The sequence below is a fragment of the Martes martes genome (genome assembly GCF_963455335.1).
Source record: "Martes martes genome assembly, chromosome: 10".
Taxonomy (NCBI): domain Eukaryota; kingdom Metazoa; phylum Chordata; class Mammalia; order Carnivora; family Mustelidae; genus Martes; species Martes martes.
The window spans coordinates 97849025-97868946 of NC_137898.1; the positions used below are offsets into that span (position 1 = coordinate 97849025).

The 19922-nt window shown below is 44.3% G+C and overlaps 1 protein-coding gene across 1 annotated transcript in view; it reads left to right on the forward strand.

The window, feature by feature from the left end:
• Window positions 1-19922, forward strand: part of CLMP (CXADR like cell adhesion molecule) — a gene marked incomplete at its 3' end in the record, with an annotated part of 96465 nt that overhangs the window by 54745 nt on the left and 21798 nt on the right.

Below are 19922 nucleotides of genomic sequence, written 5' to 3' on the forward strand. Positions count from 1 at the left end.
GTTATTTTTCACTTATTTATTTATTTATTTACTTATGTATTTGACAGACGGAGGTACAAGTGGGCAGAGAGGCAGGCGGGGGGCAGGGGGGAAGCAGGCTCCCTACTGGGCAGAGAGACCAATGCGGGGCTCAGTCCCGGGACCCTGAGATCATGACCCGAGCCGAAGGCAGAGGCTTTAACCCAGTGAGCCACCCAGGTGCCCCTAAGATTTTAGTTTTAAGTAATCTCTATACCAACGTGGGGCTCGAACGTACAACCAACCCCGAGGTCAGGAGTCTCACACTCCACTGCCAGAGCCAGCCAGGGGCTCCTATCTCTGGTTTTTAAATGTGGAAGAGACGGTCTCCTCAAGCCCCAATTCCCTGTCCAAGAAATCTTTTAGGGAAAAGAAGACATTCTCTCAAAACAATCTAACAATACAGTTCAGAAAGGGCTTGAACTTAATAAGTTAAGGAAGAGTTTAAAAGGGAAGAATTTTACTGTAATCAAACAATGTAACTGCCTAGGATATTAAGAAATCAAATATATTTAATGATGGAATTATATGTTTATAGCTTCCCATACTTTTCCTTTATAGCATCACATTTATAGATTTGAGGTGATTACTTAATCATATTAACGTATCCCATTAAATATAAAAAATATTTACAATTAAGTATTTTTCTTTTATTCTTGGGAGTCGGCTTCACACAATCGTAAGCTTCATTAGAGGAGGGACTAATTGTTTTCCTCACTATTATCTTCATAAACCTGGCTCAGTAATGGAAAGCTGGTAAATAATGAATGCATAGTTGATGAATAAACTCATTAATGCTTTCCCACGAGCTTCCCAGAGAATTTGTCTGTCTTTCTGAAAAACTAATTAGTTCAGCCCACGTTCACTGAAGGTCTGTTGGGTGACAGGCATTGTATAACTACAAAGATCGAGCAAAACATGCCCCGGCCTGGGGAACTTAATGTCCAGTGGGAGAAAAAGATGAGCATATCCGTAGGCACAAGACAATAGGAAAACTGTAATGAAAAGTGTCCACTGAGTCCTATGGGACACAGATAAAAGAAATTCACGCTGCGCAGGAAAAGTGACATACTTGGGTTGGCTCCTAGAAAGAGAGAGAGGGATTGTCCAGGCAGGGAAGGGGAGACGGGAAAGAACACGAACAACGCAGTTCCCGCCAATTCTTGAGAACAGGAATGTGTTCTGTCCTGTATAGCTCCTCCCACCCCCCAGCTCAGAGCCTGATGCATGCTCAGTAAGTGCTCAGGAATTGTCCGTTGAGGACCTGCCCACTCTTGCCATAGGAGAGGGTGTAGGAAGCAGGGCAGAGTGGCCCAGGACCACATCCTGCAGAACCCTGAGTGCTCCCAAAGGAGTTTCCACTTGATCCTATAAGCCAAGGTGGGGCCACTGGAGGCAGTTAAGTTGGGGCCAGTGCTTTGCAAACTTTCCCCCTAAGCATACCTAAGGGCAGAGGAACATGCCCCTGTGTCTCTGGGAACTTGGGAACACAGCCCAGAACAAACTGCCACAAGGGCATTTCTTTGAAGTCTTGCTTTAGCTTAAAACTAGGGGGGATGAGGGATGCCTGGGTGGCTCAGTCGGTTAAGTGTCTGCCTTTGGCTCAGGTCACGATCCCGAGGTCCTGGGATTGAGTCCTGCCTCAGGCTCCGCGCTCAGCATGGAGTCTGCTTCTCCCTCTCCTCCCTACCACCTTGTGCGCGCTCTCTCTCTCAAATAAATAAATAAATAACCTTTAAAAATATTATAAATACATAAAAAGTGATATGGACAGATGGCTGTTAGATTATTTGAGAGACACATCCCGGGCATATTGGCCCGTTAGGTCCCTGCTGCCGCACAGGCCCGTGTGCTGAATGAAACAGAACCATGTCCCTTCCTGTCTCCGTTCACTCACCTGTGACACTGCAGCCCACCAAAGGCATGGAGGTTTAAGAAAGGTTAGGAGCTGGGGTGACAAAAATAAGTCTCCACCTGCCTCTGAATGAATCTCACAGAATGGCTACCAGTGAGCTGGGAAAATGGTGCATAGGAACAGAGACAGGGGGCCCCTGGGTGGCTCAGTGGGTTAAGCCTCTGCCTTCGGCTCAGGTCATGATCTCAGGGTCCTGGGACAGAGCCCCGCATAGGGCTCTCTGCTCAGCGGGGAGCCTGCTTCCCTCTCTCTCTCTGCCTGCCTCTCTGCCTACTTGTGGTCTCTGTCAAATAAATAAATAAAATCATTGTAAAAAAAAAAAAAAAACAGAGACAGTTGTTAAACTAAAAATAACAACAACAACAAAACTGGAGCTCTTCTCTAGGGACCAATTCAAATAGTATTTTTCTAGAAGCTTCCCTCTCATCATTCTCACCTCAGATGACTCACGCCTTCCTCTCCTCTTTCCCGTGCAGTCCACCCCTGAGCGATGAATTCACTCCTGCTCGAACATCCAGCACTCATGCCTGCCTCTCTGGCTTGGCCAAGTTCTGCTCACCCTGTCACCCGTCCCACCTACGGAAATGCTGTGACCCCTCAGACTGGAAGTCTGATTTCCGGCCCTGGTTTTCATCACGCATGGGTTGCCATCTCCTCAGAGCTCCCGTGGCTTTTGAGGTGGCCCATTTTGTGCCGTCTTGCAATAGCCTTTGATTCTTTCATATACCTTAGCACAGTACGGGGTGCTCCCGAGGGCAGAAACCAGGGCTCCCCTGTTAACACTACCCTCAGGCCTTCCCCAGCGCTCCTGTGCGAGGCTGGGACGTGCGACCTGCTCACGTGGCTGAACCAGGAGTGAGCTGTCACGGAAGTCTGCCTGCGCGTCCCACGTGTCTCACGCAGCTCCTCACAGGGCTCACCACCAACTTCTCAATCACAAAAATCTTCAGATCTCTGCTGGAGTTCTGTAGAGTTTGTGCCCCCAGAAAGGTCACAGCAGGAGGCCAAAGCGACGTGCCCAGAAAAGCTGATTCCAGAGCTAAAAACCACAGTGGCTTTTAAAGACCACAGAGAAAACAAAAGATTTCAACAAATATTTTTCCTAAGAAGGCCTCGGTCTGTGGTAGGGTTTCCAAGTTGCAAACACAGCAAAAGCGATGAGGGTAGAGGGAGGAACTCCGCGGGGCAGAATGGGACTTCATTTAGGCCAGACATGATGGCATTGTCCCCAGGATTTCTGTACTTCTTTAATGCGTTCTGAGAACCTTGATTCGTTATTCCCCAATCTGACCAAAATAGCTTAAATATGACATGCCTGGTGAACAGAGGAGGGAGGGAGGAAGGCAGGCAGGCAGGCAAGACATTAACAAAATTCCCACACACTTTTTCTTTGTGGGTTTCCTATGTCAAAATTAGCAAAATGGCGGACAGTTTCCTCATTCCAGATGAGACTTGCTTTCGCCTTTTTCTGTACCCTGCTCTCAGGTAAGGTCCTGTGGAGAAGAGTCAGAATCTGCTGGGAAACAGCAGCTTCCTTCTCTTTTCTATTATGCTGCCCAAAGGATGTTACAGCAGAAATGCCTTCTGGCAGGACTGTGACGACCGTGTCCTAATGCACATCCCAAGTACAAGGACAAGCAGTTCTGCTCCGGAAAGCCCGTCCCAGTGGGCACAGAGCTAGACAGCAGGGTCACTGCTGAGGGACAACACCCTGCAAAGATGATTATCTGTTGCACAGAGGACAGGGAAGGTAAAAAAAACTACAGATATTATCAAGTCTTTATTCTCAAAAAAATGGTGTAGAGAAAATGTGTACAGTATCAAAGAAATTACCTGTCCCCACCCAAATCACTTCCTGTGGTTTTAGGTAATGTGGTAGATTGAACACTGGTGTTTTTCTCTGTTTGCTCCCCAAATCCCATTAAAGTGAGAGTAAAGGAATAAAATGGATGTCCGTCCACAAGGACAGGAGGACGGGGGAGGAAATAAATGTGAAAGAAATGTTGGCCAATATTTGGATGAAAGGAAGCAGATGGAGGAGAGACTACTGACTTACCAAATTCTCTGGGACCTGTGCAGTTTAAAATATGCAAAGAAAGACTTTTCTTTTTTGAGGAAAGAAAACCCTTTGATGACAACTCATTGGTGTTAGCGTTGTGCCACGTTCTGAAAGCCAACTGCCTAAATTTGTTGTATATTTTTCTTCGTTTTTTCCTTAAGACTTTTTTTTTAAACTTTAAAAAATTTTTTTTATTTATTTGACAGACGAGATCACAAGCAGGCAGAGAGGGAAGCAGAGAGAGTTGGGGGGTTTGGGTGGGAAGCAGACTCCCTGCTGAGCAGAGAGGCCGATGGGCTCGATCCCAGGACCCCGGGATCATGACCTGAGCCGAAGGCAGAGGCTTTAACCCACTGAGCCACCCAGGTGCCCAACATTTTATTTTTAAGTAATCTCTACACCTGGGATGTCTGGGTAGCCCAGTCGGCTAAGCCTCTCTGCCTTCAGCTCAGGTCATGATTCCAGAGTCCTGGGATAGAGCCCCCAGGTAGGGCTCCCTGCTCAGCGGCGAGTCTGCGTCTCCCTCTTCTTCATCTGCTGCTCTGTCAACAAAATAAATAAAATCTTTAAAAAAAAAAAAAGTAATCTCTATGCCTAACGCCTAATGTAGGACTTGCTATATTTGTTTCATTGTTTATTCTCTTTTTCTCATGGTGCCCATGCAATTCCACTGTCTCCTTGTATAAAGTGGGGTATCTGTGACTTGAACTAAGAGCAGTTCTCAACCTCAAAACAGACGCAGGGAGCTGTGGCTGTGTGCGCATGTTCATTGTGTGCTGGCGAGCCTAGCAGAAAGTCGGGGTTGGGGGGGATATTTAACTAGCTGCTGTGTGCAAACATTGTCTGCTTTTTTCAAGGTGGAGCCTCAAGGGTGATCTTGTTCTTGTATCTCAACTCAAAAAAATTAATGGTTTGCTTTTTTTTTTTCCAAAGGATGATCTATACCAGGTTAAGGACAGAGTATTATAAATCTAGTAAAGGTGAGACCCTGTTGCTTATGGAAGGCGAACCAGTTCATGGGAAGTCTTAAGAACTAGAAGCTATACAGACAAAGCAAAATGCGGAGCTAAGGCATGTTCTTAAAGCCGGGGTGGGTGGGGGGGAGTCAGGTGAAAATCTCTTTTAAAAAGATCTAAGTTTCGGGACACCTGGGTGGCTCAGTTGGTTAAGCAGCTACCTTCGGCTCAGGTCATGATCCCAGCGTCCTGGGATCGAGTCCCACATTGGGCTCCTTGCCCCGCAGGGAGCCTGCTTCTCCCTCTGCCACTCTGTCTGCCTGTGCTCGCTCTCTCTCTCTCTCTCTGACAAATAAATAAATAAAATCTTAAAAAAAAATAAAAAAAATTAAAAAAAAAAAAAGATCTAAGTTTCTGGGCACCTGGGTGGCTTAGTGGGTTGAGGGTCCAGCTGTTGACTTTGGCTCAGGTCATGATCTCAGAGTTCTGGGATCAAGCCTTGCCTCGGGCTCCTTGCTCAGCAGGGAGTCTGCTGGAGAGTCTCTCCCTCTGCTTCTCTCCACCCCACCCCCCATTCTCTCTCTGAAATAAATAACTCTTAAAAAAAAAAAATCTAAGTTTCAGGCTGCCTGGCTGGCTCGTCAGAAGAGCATATGATCTCAGGGTTGTGGGTTTGAGCCCCATGCTGTGTGTAGAGATTACTTTAAAAAATAAATAAATAAGCAAACTTTATTAAAAAAGAACAAAGTTTTGGGGTGCCTGGGTGGCTCAGTCATCAAGCATCCAACTCTTGGTTTCGGCTCAGGTCATGATCTCAGGGTCGTGAGATTGAGCCTCATAGTGGGCTTTGCGCTCAGCTCAGTCTGCTTGTCCCTCTCCCTCCCTCTGCTCCTCCCCCCCTTATAAACACATAAAATCCTTAAAAAAAAAAAAAAAAAAAAAAGGAACTACATTTCTCTTTCTGTACCTTCCATGGAAAGCCCTGGCCTCTCCCCTATCCCATAGAAGGGAGTTTGAGAGAAGCCGATTCAGAGACCCCAGACACAGCAAGGAGCAAAGGGCCAACTGTAAACCCAGGGACTCCCCAAATTAGTGTCTCTCTCTGAAACTGTTGGATTTGCATCTCAAATTGGACTCCCAGCTCAGTGATCCTTGGCAGCCACTGCCCACCTCCCACTGACAGATGGGTGATTTAAGAATTCTTCTCTGGAGGAATAGAACAGCTTCAGAGAAAAAGCCTACAGACACTGACATTTGGGAAGCCCACAGTGAAGAGGAAAAAAAAAAAAAGCCTACAGTGAAATCTGCAGTGCAAAAAAAAACGTGCTCCCTCACAGCCCTTACAAATGGCTATTAGGTATCTCTCTCCAACATGAGCCATTTGTGAAAAGTAAGAGGAAGACGAATAGAAACAGACTATGCAATTGTGATTAATTTCCGCAGAGACATCAGGGAAGAAATGGTAAGATGTTTTGCAAAAGGAACATGTTACTAGCAATAATAGCAGTATCGACTGGACCAAACATATATGAAAACTAACAATCCCTTAATCTGAATTTAATGCCCGTGAGTTGGGTATGATGATTTCCCCCAGTTTATACATGAGACTACCAAGGCACAGGCAAGGTAAGGAAATTATCAAAGGTTCTACAACTAGAAAGGAGTGTCTACCAAATCCGTTGAATCTCTCATTTTTAACGACTACCTTATAATGCCCCCCCAAGAGAGCCTTTGAAAAAAATGCTTGGAATCACTCAATCGAAAAACATGAGAAAAAGGTAAGAAAATTAGAGATCAGGGTCACCTAGGTGGCTCAGTGGGTTAAAGCTTCTGTCGTCAGCTCAGGTCATGATCCCAGGGTCTTGGGATCGAGCCCCACATCGGGCTCTCTGCTCAGCGGGGAGCCTGCTTCCCCCCCCCCCCCGTCTGCCTCTCTGCCTACTTGTGATCTCTGTCAAATGGATAAATAAAAAATCTAAAAAAAAAGAAAAAGAAAGAAAGAAAATTAAAGATCAGTCCAGGAGGCCACCATCTGACATACATATGAAGAAGAAGAGGAAATGGAAGGAATTATTTTAAGTAGTATAATAACATTTCCTGACATTGAAATGAAATAAGGGTTCAGACTGACTAGCCAGCCATTAAGTGAATAGAAAAAGAGATTTACAAACAAAAACCCATGGTAGCAAAATCTTACAACTCTCGGAATGAAGATAAGACCCTAAAAACTTCCAGAGAGAAAAAAAGAGGTCACCTACAAAAGACTGGAATTAAAAAATGGCCTCTGATTTCTCACCAGTAACTCTGGAAGCTAACAGTCAATGGAGCAATGCCTTCTGAAATTTGAGTCAGAATTCTGTCCAACCTAACATTCTATACCCAGCCGAACCGGGAGTCAAGTGCGAGACACAGATTACATGTGAACTGATGGCAAGTGTCACCTGTAGGAGGGAAACGGAGGGCGGGGTGTGGGCCGGAGACTTCCTTTGCCCTGTGTGCCCTCTTGTTCTGTTTGTTTACCTTGTTTATCTAACATTCTTCCGATAAGTTTTTTAAAGCTCTTTAAGTGATGCTAATAATTAACTGGGTTTGGGAGCCACCCATCTTAAATGAGAAAGCACTTGGGTGCTGTCTTGCTCTGCCTTAGTCCTCCCTGGCAAGCCTGAGTACACCTGGTGGGGGGGGGGGAGGGCAGGAAGAAAGGGAGGGAGCTCAACCGGAACAGCTTTGTGTGGCTGATGCAGAGATCATCTGGAAGACAGTCCTTAGGCAAGCCAAAGCCAAGACTCATCATTAGGCCGTTTGAATAAGCACATGAGTGAATGAATGAATAAATGAGCATGAAGCAGCCGTTTGAGTCATTTGGGTGTGGGTGAGTAACAGGAAGAGAGCAAAGTTAGGGGGAAATTACTTGGCATTACGAATTCTCCCTTGCAGAGACCTGACGCGTCCTCCAGGGATATATCCTGAGTGTAGGAAGCCGAATTGCAATTCTGAATCTATTCTTGCCACCTTCATGTGAGGAGCTGAAGTCTGCTTTAGCTGATTTATCTGCATACCATCATTAAGTAGCATACAAATCAAGGTCCACATTTTTAATTGCCATTATCTGTCTCAAGAAGAGAAACCCCGAGATGCTTCCGGCGAAGCATGTGCTAGGCCTGATTATAATTCTGCTCACACCCTTGATGTAAGAAGCATATTAAAGCTCCTGCAGTCCTTAAGAGCTTATCTAATACCCTGGTTCTTTTTAAGCCCTTTAAAAAGAGTTGGTGTTAAATGAACAATATGGTGAGTATGGTGAACTTTCTACGAACATGTTAGTAAGAATATATTCCAAGCACTTGACCTGAATGATCACAGGTTGGTAGCACTGGCCTCTTGGAGAAAGACTGCAATAGTCTATAAGGTTGGTTATAAGCACTGTATGGGGAATTACTATCTTTCACATTCTACCTCCCGTAATCTAGAAGACAATCCCTTCCTCCACACAAACACCAAGATCAGGATGACACAGCTTTTATAAAAATTTCCCCATGACATATTCCAGGAAAATGTATTATCAGAGTGATAATAAAGATTATAGTTTACCTTCTTAGTAGAGCATAGGAGGTCTGATGTCAGACTCTTTGAGTTGAAATTTTGGTTGTATCAATTATTAGCTCTGAAATCTTAGCAAATTATTAGGTTTTACTCTATAAAATGAGGCAAAACCCTGCCTCATCAGGTTAAATGATTAAGTGAATGTGTACACATTCATTATATATGCATACATATATATTCTGCTATAGTGTACAGTAATTGGCATATAGGTTTTTTTTAAGATTTTTTTAAAAGATTTTTATTTATTTATTTGACAGAGATCACAAGTAGGCAGAGAGGCAGGCAGAGAGAGAGGAGGAAGCAGGCCCCTGCTGAGCAGAGAGCCCAATGGGAGGCTGGATCCCAGGACCCTGGGATCATGACCTGAGCTGAAGGCAGAGGCTTTAACCCACTGAGCCACCCAGGTGCCCCAAAGATTATTTATTTGAGAGAGAGAGAGAAAGAGCTTGTGCAAGTTGGGGGAGGGACAGAAGGAGAGAATCTTTAAGCAGACTCCCTGCTGAGCTTGGAGTCTGACATAGGGCTTGATCCCACAACCCATGAGAACATAATCTGAGCCAAAACTGAGACTTGAACTCTTTCTTAACTGACTGAGCCACCCAGGGGCCCCCGATGACTGGCATATGGTAAGTACTCAATAAATGCTAGATATTAATATTATAAAATGTTTTTATAACTTTCAGAGTAGTTTCAGATAAACTAATGCTAAACTATAATTCCCACTTATTCTGCATAACAAAACTCCAAATACAGATGGGAAAGAATGGTGAAATCTGAAAAGTGTTATGCAAATATAAAAGCGGTATCAAGCTTATTATTACATTTCCATAAAACAGAATGAAAAATTCATGCCATCAACCTACTCTTGAGGGGTGTTGTGATTACCAAAAAATTAGTGAATTGTTAAAGCATTTTTAAATCTATATGACAGTGATTATCATTGTGAGTGGAAAAGCAGAGGAAGTTATTGTGTAATTTTTAAAGCTTTTTAAAAGTGGGATAGGCAGCCTGAGATTGTCCTTAATGATTCCTCCTCGTAGACCCCTTTCCATGAATGTGGGCTGGAATTATTTGATTGCTTATAACAAATGGAATATGGCAACAGATGTCTGCTCTGAGTTTCCATTTTAGGCACGTTCTTGTGCTCCCTCTTGGTTCACTCACCCTGAGGGAAGCCAGTTGCCCTGTGGTGATGCAGTCCTGTGGAAAGGGGTTCTCTCCATAGGGAGAGGGAGGCTGGTGCTCACAGAATACCACCTGTTCCATAACCACTCTAATTCTCTCACTTTTGAATGTGTCTGTTGCTTTCACAGTAAGAAAACCCGTTTGTAACCATTCTGTTGCTGTGTTGCAAACAATCTGTAATTAAATGGTATAAGCACTTTAATCAAAGATGTTGCAACCAGGGAGAGAACCCCTGCGGAGAGGTTGCTGAGACCTGCCAACAACCACTTTGTAAACTCACAAGTGGATTCTCTGTACCTCAGTTGAGCCTTCAAATCAGACCACAGCCCCATTCAACAGTTTAATTCCACCTTCTGAGAGACCCTGTGCCAGAGCTACCCAGCTGAGCTTTGCCTGGACTCCTGACTCGCAGAAACTCTGAGATAAGCTATGTTGGTGGTTTTGAGCTCCTAAGTTTTGGAACAGTTTGTTATGCATCAATAGATAATTAGTTAAAAATATAAATACATAAAGTGCACAATCACAAGTGTACAGCTTGATGAATTTCACAAAATGAACATGCCCAAACGGGCACCCAAATCAAGATATAAAACATAGTGCGTTAGAAGCCTCCCCATGTTCTCTTCTACTCATTATCTCTTCCTCTGAGAGTAACCACCCTCTGGAATTCTAAAAGCATAGATTAATTTTTTTTTGTTTTTGTAACATATAAATAGAATCATATAGTATGTACCTTCTTTTGATCAGCATTATATTCATGTGTAGTTTTTTTAAAAGCATACTCAAAAATGCCATTGCTCAGGGCGCCTGGGTGGCTCAGTGACTTGGGCCTCTGCCTCTAGCTCAGGTCATGATCTCGGAGTCCTGGGATTGAGCCCCACATCGGGCTCTCTGCTCGGGAGGGAGCCTGCTTTCTCCTCTCTCTCTCTGCCTGCCTCTCTGCCTACTTGTGATCTCTCTGTCAAATAAATAAATAAAATCTTTTAAAAAATGTCATTGCTCAGTCATGGTATTTTATATGTTCCACATAAGGAGAGTGTGAGTTTATTTATATGCAAAAAATGGGAGCATAAGTAAAGAAAGATTGAGAAGCATGTCTATATATGACCAAGAGTAGAGAAGCTCTGAGAGAACTCACAAGAATCCTAGCATAACACTAGGTCAATGAAATTTTTGTTAAATATATGTACTGGGATGCAGTATGATATGCCATTAAGGATATGGATGTTAGAGTTAAAATGGCTAGATTTGAACTGTGGCACCACTCCTTACTAATTTGGTGATCTTGGACAAATTAATTTCTCTGTGTCTCAGTGTCTTGTCTGTAGAAAGAGGGTTATAATAGTGCTTACTTTACAGGATTGTTGAGAGATTAAAAATGGAAATCAATATGGGGGCACCCGGTGGCCCAGCATTCAGTTAAGCATGCGACTTTTTTTTTTTTTTTTTTTTGGTCAAAGAGTGAGATAGAAAGATATAAAGAGAGAGCACAAGCAGGGGGAAAGTTAGGCAGAGGGAGAAGTAGGCTCCCCACCAAGCAAGGAGCCCGACATGGGAATCAATCCCAGGGCCCTGGGATCATGATCTGAGCCAAAGGCAGATGCTTAACCTACTGAACCACCCAGGCATCCCAAGCATGCAACTCTTGATCTCAGCTCAGGTCTTGATTTCAGAGTTGTGAGTTCAAGCCCTGGGTTGTGCTCCATGCTAGGTGTGGAGCCTACTTTAAAAAAGGCCAGTGCGGGGAATGAATATAAATCAAATAGCACAATACTTTGCACATAACAGGCATTCAGAAATTGTTAGCTATTGTCAATAAATGGTTCCATAGAGGGGTTTTAAAATATATTGGATGGCAAATGCATATTATTTATCATTTTTCTCATATAGGAAGTGATTTCCCTGTGAATAGAAAATACAGCTTCCTTGATTCTTTTTGTTTTGTGAACCTTAAAAATAAAATAGCCTGGGGCGCCTGGGTGGCTCAGTGGGTTAAGCTGCTGCCTTCTGCTCGGGTCATGATCTCAGGGTCCTGGGATTGAGTCCCGCATCGGGCTCTCTGCTCAGCGGGGAGCCTGCTTCCCTCTCTCTCTCTCTCTCTCTGCCTGTCTCTCTGCCTACTTGTGATCTCTCTCTGTCAAATAAATAAATAAAATCTTTAAAAAAAATAAAAATAAAATAGCCAGGGTGCACCTGGGTGGCTCAGTTGTTAAACGTCTGCCTTTGGCTCAGGTCATGATCCCAGAGTCCGGGGATTGAGCCCCACATCGGGCTCCCTGCTCAGTGGAGAGTCTGCTTCTCCCTCTGCCTCTGCTCCTCTTCCCTGCTTGTGTGTGTGCTCTCTCTCAAATAAAGAAATAAAGCCTTTAAAAAATAAAACAAAATAACCATTTAGTTTATCAGCAAAATGTGTTTATTCAGGAATAGCAGAGGAATCACAATTTGGGACATGCAAACCATGTCAAACCACAGACATGTCCACAGACCAAGGTGAGGAGTGTCCTTTTATAGAGGAAAGAAGGGAGTTGGGAGGGGCTGTTTGAAAGGAAAGTCCCACACAAGAGCAATCGTTCCAGGTCGCAGCGACTTCTCATTGGCTGAGTTGTAGTGATTCTCATTGGCTGGGTTGTTGCTGGGCAAAGAGAAAACCTTCCTTCTTCCTGCTGGGGTAGGTAAAGTAAGCTTCGAGGAATGGTACATGTGTGATGTACATGTCCACTAGAACTTCCCAAATCCATTTTTTTTTAAAGATTTTATTTATTTATTTGTCAGAGAGAAAGAAGGCACAAGCAGGAGGAACAGCAGGCAGAGGGAGAAGCAGGCTCCCCACCGAGCAAGGAGCCCAATGTAGTACTTGACCCCAGGACCCTGGGATCACAACCTGAGCGGAAGGCAGACGCTTAACAGACTGAGCCACCCAGGTGTCCCCCCAACTCCATTTTTAATGAAATTTTTACTTTATTCATTTTCAAGGTATTATGACTTGGCTCTCTCATGCCGTCAACCTACTCCTGAGAGGTGTTGTGATTACCAAAAAATGAGTGAATTGTTAAAGCATTTTTAAATCTATATGACAGTTGTGATTGGAGGAAGTGACGGAGGGAGAAAGAGATCTTCTATTTGAAGGTCAACTTCTCTTTGTTCCTAGTTTTATAGGAAGGTAGATGGGAAGGTAAAGTCTGAAGTGATGCTTTAATTCATCAGTGGGTTTTTATCAGCATGATCTCAGTTCCCCATTGCCATGAATCCCTAAAAACTGACCATTTCACTCTCAGTAGTAAGTCTGTGTCTATTTTTAATTTCCTCACTCTGTTCAAATCTCCCTGCCGAAGGTAATAAAAGATTTAGAGTTAGAAAGAGACTTAGCATTTGGAATGAGACAGAGGCTATAAATAGACATGTCAATGAAATAGGTTAGTGAGGGAACTGGTTCTCAGCGCCTCGGAATCAAAGGCACACATTCTTGTCTGATCTGTGTATGGACACAGGCACGCTTGTAGGTTCTCCGCACAGGTATGTGTGTTTTCCTGCCTACGTGAACATGAACACATGTATGGAAAATGTACCTGCACGTTCCTGAGAACAGAAATCTGGGGGATAACTGGTGTATATCTGAGCAGTGGGGTGATTGATCCCTCTGGACCATGTCAGTATCCTCTCCCTGACAATTATTACTAGAGATATCAGGGTAAAACATTACTGTTACGTAGTCAGCCCCTGGACCGCAGGGCTGTGATACAGCTTACGTGCCGTTCATGTTACATTACTGACCATTCTTTGGGAACTTGTCAAGACCAAGGGTCCAAGGTGATGTTCCAATCTGTCAAGTACTAAGGTCTGTCTAGAAACTAGTTTCCTAAGCAGTCAGGCTGCCATTTCTGATCTTTGGAATTCCACCCCCTCATTTATCACTGCTCAAATTCCAATCTGTTTTTCAAGGCCCAGGTGACATAATTCCTCTTCTAGGAAGCCATCCCTGATCACCTTAGTGATCGTCCTCTTCTGAATTCCCTTACCACTTCCTGACCCTCACATTGATCTTGATCACGTGCTGCCTTAAACGGGGCTTGTTGAATGCTATTTGTTTCTCTGTTACTGTGATCTCTTCATAGACAAACGACAATGTCATTGATCTTTGTTTCCAGTGGCTCCTAGTATGGTAGCAGGAATGCCCCTCATACTCATTGAACAAAATAGCACTCCTAGGTACTCCCCTGTGAGTGCCAGTGATTTTGTTAGTGTTCCTTTTTGTGACACCCAGAATCTGAAGTATTGAAGACAAAATGTTTGATTAAAGACATTCTATGCAAGACAGTATTCCTGATTATCCTGTGATACAGAAGTTGGTATCCCTAAATATCTCATGATATACAATAATAAAAAATTTGATACTAGCAGAAGTCTCAATATCTTGGGACAGTGTTGCTGTGATTTCAGATTCTCAATGGTAAACGAGGATATGAACCATTTGATATGTTTCAGCAGATGAGTTTTGAATATGAAATTGATCAAAAGGCAAGACAACGACCTTCTATAGGCCTTCCCAAGCTTGAGATTGTAGATATAACCGGAACATCCCAGGATTTTGTAATTCTGTAAGTGACTGGCCTAGAACCAAGACTAAATGTCAAGACTGAAAGGGCCTGGAAGGTTCTTTTGCTGATTCCTCAGTCCCTCTAAGCCATCTGTGATGGATTTTTGTTCCTTCCCTTTGTCTTTCTTATTGACTGTCTACTAAAACAAGTCTTCACAGCACCTGTTTAATTGCTTTGTTTCATAATAAATTCTGCAATTAAGATAAGGTTTTTGGCCTCAGAGTAAACATCCATTTCAGGTGGACAAAGTGAAAACAGTGAACGTAAGCTATTAAAATAGTGTATATTTCTGTTGCCTTGGTAAAAATTTCCTCTCAAATGTCTGTTTTTCTGATTTCTGTTGCCCTTGAAAATTAAATGCGGGTTGTCTGAAATTTAGTTAGTATATAATTACAAATGGCAACAAAGTGCTTATCAAGCTTAAATCCAAGGTCATCTATAATTCTTTGTCAATAATAATCCTAACTAATACAAGAACTGCATTAAAGATGAGGCATGGCTAATCCTCTCTAAGTAAATTCTGCCCCCTTGTGGATTAAAACATCCATAGATAAGAAAGAAGTTCAGTAACAGCTTGGGTCAGTTCCCTTCACTTCTTTTTTTTTTTTCTTTTAATAGACTTGAAAACTGACTCTTTTTTTTTTTATTTTTAAAGATTTTATTTATTTATTTGACAGACAGAGAGCACAAGTAGGCAGAGAGGCAGGCAGAGAGAGAAGAGGAAGCAGGCTCCCTGTTGAGCAGAGAGCCCGATATGGGGCTTGATCCCAGGACCCTGGGATCATGACCTGAGCCGAAGGCAGAACCTTTAGCCCAATGAGCCACCCAGGAGCCCCATCCCTTTACTTCTTTTAAAAAACATTTCAACAATCTTTAAAAACAATGTTAACAATGAAACAGAATGAGATCGTTTATATCAATTGTGTAAGAGCTGATTGATGGTGACAAAACACATTGACAGATAATAGTGTACATTTGTGTGTTATACTTTGCATCCCATTCAACAAGGACAGTGCCTTGAATATTAATATTATCAGTTAATATTTCATACAATATTATAGTTAGAAAGAACTTTAAATATTGATTCATCATCCACGTGTAAGGATCGCTTTTACAGCTCCTGACATATCCCCTGCCTGAATGACTCCAGTAATGGAAAGTTCACTGTTACTGCTCATTCTCCGATCAGGCAGGACTGTTAGAAGGTCTAACAACAGGGATAACTGGGTGTCTCAGTTGGTTCAGCATCTGCCTTCGGCTCAGGTCATGATCCCAGGGTTTGGGGATCAGGCTCTGCACTGAGCTCCCTACTGAGTGGGGAGTCTGCTGCTTCTTCTCCGGCTCCCCCTGCCTGTGCTTTCCCTCTCTCCATATCCAATTAATAAATAAAATCTTAAAAAATAAAATCTTTTAAAAATAAATAAATAAAATGTACTAGTCTCTTCTCAAGGGCTTCATCTTCTAATTATGTCTTACTTCCGTCAGTTATATAAAAGTATACATGATGAAAACCAAAAAGTTACCCCTGCCCATCTCTTTGAAAGTCTTACAGGCTTACTAAAATCTTTAGTAAATGTACATTTCCTTTAGAGAACAAAACCTTGAACTCATCTTAGCTGAACGTAGGCAGTCATCATCTGAGAAAATAAAACAACCCTTCTCGTAGTAGAGAAAAGCACGGAAAGGGAACTGACATTTTCGAGGGGAGACTCCTATGGCCTGGCACTGTGCTGGGTGCCTTGGTCAGTGTCTCCTTCAACTCCCATTTTGCAGATAAGAATGGTAAGGCTCAGGAAGGGTAATTCTCCCAAGCTCGGGCTCTCAAAGGGCCTGTGTTAAGTGCCTGAGTTGTATTAGAAGCCTTCCCTTAGGGAAAGCTGGAGGCTTCCAGGACTAAACCTTGCACGTGCATACAGATGTTTGTACCACTGGTACCTCCCAGCACCTCCCCCCACCGTCAAGTGCAGGACGCATCCTAGATGCCCAAAGGAGACCCTTGAATTATGTGGATGCACTTACATGTGGATTTCTTATGGTACAGTACTGTACATGTGTTTTCCCTAGGGTTTCCTTAATATTTTCTTTTCTTTAGCTGACTTTATTATAAAAATACAGTACACAGTGCACGTAGCATATGGAATATGTGTTAATTGCTTGCTTATGTTATTAATAAAGTTTCCTGTCCACAGTAGGCTCCTAGTCAAGTTTTGGAGGAGTCAAAAGTTTTATGTGGATTTTGGACTGCAGGGGGCGCCGGTGCCCCACCCCTGCATTGTTCAAGGATCGGCTCTACTTGCCTGTTTGCAGTTCCGTTAACATTTCAATTCTCTGGGCTGTAGTTTCCGCCTAAGTTAAGTTCTGATGATCTCTTACAGTCTTTCTTAATAAAGATGAACGGGTCAATGCCTGGGAGCCTAGGGCTAGCTCTTCCCACTCACCCACCAGGCAGTGGAGAAATGTGCTTACCCACTGCCAAGCCCGAGAATTCTTTTTTTTTTTTTTTTTTTTTTTTTTAAGATTTTATTTATTCGGGGCACCTGGGTGGCTCAGTGGGTTTAAGCCTCTGCCTTCGGCTCAGGTCATGATCTCAGGGTCCTGGGATCAAGCCGCGCATCCGGCTCTCTGCTCAGCAGGGAGCCTGCTTCCCTCTCTCTCTCAGCCTGCCTCTCTGCCTACTTGTGATCTCTGTCAAATAAATAAATAAAGTCTTTTTTAAAAAAGATTTTATTTATTCATTTGTGTGAGAGAGAGAGCACAGAAGGGGGAGTGGCGGGCAGAGGGAGAAGCAGGGTCCCCACTGAGCAAGGAGCCAGATGTGGGCTCGATCCCTGGACTCTGGATTCCTGACCTGAGCCAAAGGCAGTCTCAACCCACTGAGCCGCCCAGGCTTCCCCAGGCCCGAGAATTCCATACAGAGCCCAACCCCTGTCTGCTTAGGCTACAGAACACAGGTGTGGGGGTGGGAGGGAATGCACAAAAGGAAAAATTTGAGAAATTCACAGGGATCCCAGTGAGCCCCCCGCCCCGAAGTCTGGGGCGCTGAAGTTCAGGGAAGACTAGAGATGCATGCCATCTGATCTTGAGTTTCCCTGCCATGGTAAAGTCATTTGTATTCCCTGGGTAGCCCCCTCCCTGCAGGGCTGTATTTAGTTCTGGCTATGGTATAAATAGAACTTCTCACGCTGGCAAAGCATGCCACCCACCACCGCTTTCTTTCCTTTTGGGACATCAACCAAACCTGAGCCTTTGATTCCCTCTAGTGGCTCAAATCAGCAACTTTCATAGCTGTTTCTTCACATTTATTTATTTATTTATTTATTTAAGGTATAGTGCCTACTCTATACACTAAATTGGTCCTTGGTTCTTCAGCTTCGCTGGGGGCATGGGTTGTTGGTTTCATTTGATCATTGTATCCAGGGCCAAGTGAGCTTAGCTTAGCTTAGTGCGATGCAAACTGGCTAATCTCCTTGCCGTTCTATAGCTGCTTAATGGAGCCTGAGGGAAGATAGGTTTTTTATGGGTTCTGCCTTAAAGGAGCTGTAGGACTTCAGGGCAACTCCTTTATCCCTGGGCCTCAGTCTGCTCCCGGGTGAAATGAGTCCATGGGTTAAAATTCAAGTCAATCCAACAGTTGTTTATTGAGCATCTGCAGAGTGAGGGGTCCTGGGCTGAGCGCTTTGGGAAGGTTGTAGTCAGTTGGTACCTGATCTCAAGGAGCTTGCAGGCTAATGGGAGAACCACGTGTCCGGGAAGCCACCTAACACATAGGCCAGAAGCTGCCGAGCATGGCTGTTGGAATAGGAGCTTTGCAGGGAGACACATCTGGGCTTGAGCCCCTGACCTGTCCTTTCCTGGCTGTGTGATCTTGAACAAATTGCTAAGCTCGTCTTCATGCTTCATCTGTAGATTTGGATAATCACCCTTTCTTCATCGGGTTGAGTAATCGGCGTACAGCCAAACCACACAACTACTCCCTAACTGGCCACTCCCCTTGCAGTTTCAAGTTTTAAACAGAAATAGCAGAAACCTTATTAGGAATGTCAGTAAAACCCTATGAGGGGCTTATCCTATTGGTTCTGAAGGCTGTTTCTTAGGCCCCACAGATCTCTGTGGTCTCCTTTCTCTGCCCTGGAGCTCGGGAATCCACCTGCTGGTTCTGTTGGCGGGGCGGGGCGGGGGTGCCTCGGAGGGCCCAACCCTGCCGTATCAACCCAGTCTGCCTACTGTTTAGAGGGAACTACGGTTTCCCCTGCTTCCTTCTTCCTCCTTTCAGGCCCTTTTCCTTCCCACAGATTGATTGCTAATATCTTGGGAAATGAACGGGGAATAAGAAAGGTAGCTTGTCTGCTTCTGTGAGTCGAGATCCTGGATCTTTAGTGCTCCAAAGGGGCAGAATGAATGCTCCCCAGGAGAGGGGACTTCACCAGAAACCCTGACACCTGGGGCTGTCCCACCTTGGAGGTGGTATGATTCTTGTGAACCTCTCACAGGAGCATTGTGAATGGCTTTTCACGCTGAGCTCCTTTATTGTGTGCAAGGAGGCAAAGGAGGATCTTAGAGCACGCCTTCATGCGAGACATGTGATACCTAGAATCCAGGTGAGGTTCTCTAACACTGTGGATTTAATAGTCCACAGGGTCCGAAATAAACAGGAAGGAGAGAAGGTGAGCGAACTTAGAGCCTAGAGTTGCTGACAGGACACTATTCCTGGAACAAGATGAAAATTAGGGGTAAAGAAAGCCAAAAGCCGGACTGAAATCCTGTTGGCCAAGGGGATGCTGGATGCGTGGAGGGGCAGGATCCCAGTGTGGTAACTTGGGATTTCACTTTGGACAGGAAGGGTTCCTTCGTATTTTGAAGCCACGTGGGAGGAGACTATAGAGACTGGAAGATAGAACTTGGAGGGGCAGAGAATGAGGTCTCTAACGGAAGCAGGAACTGCCTATAAGATTCCACTCGTGGGGCGCCTGGGTGGCTCAGTGGGTGAAGCCTCTGCCTTCGGCTCAGATCATGATCTCAGGGTCCTGGGATCAAGCCCCGCATCGGCCTCTCTGCTCAGCGGGGAGCCTGCTTCCCCCTCTCTCTCTGCCTGCTGCTCTGCCTACTTGTGATCTCTCTGTCGAATAAATAAATAAAAGCTTAAAAAAAATAAAAGATAAAAAAAGGTTCCACTCATTCCCTGAGACCTGCTGCACTTACCTGTCAGCCTGTGGGGGTAGCCTGTCTCTAAGGGTGGCTCAAGGGGCCAAGTGATATCTGGAGCCTGTTCTGGGAAGGTTGCCAACCCCTGCCTTTCCTTTGGTTTCTGCCCTTTTGCGAGCCTCTGCTGGTAAAGGAGAGAAAGTTCAAAAAACAAAGTTGTTGACCTGAGTGATTTATTCATCGTTCATAAAAACCCAAGAAGGTAGGAAAGAGGAAGAGTACGGATCGCTAAGAGTATAATTCAGGAGGCTCCAGAAGATAATGATGAATTCAGTTAAAGGAGGAGCCAGTGGGAGATTCCAGGACTTTCTGGTACCTCTGGTCCGGGATTCTTCCAACACCTTGATTTGGCCCTTGCCCACAGGAACACCCCGTAATTATTAGTTGTA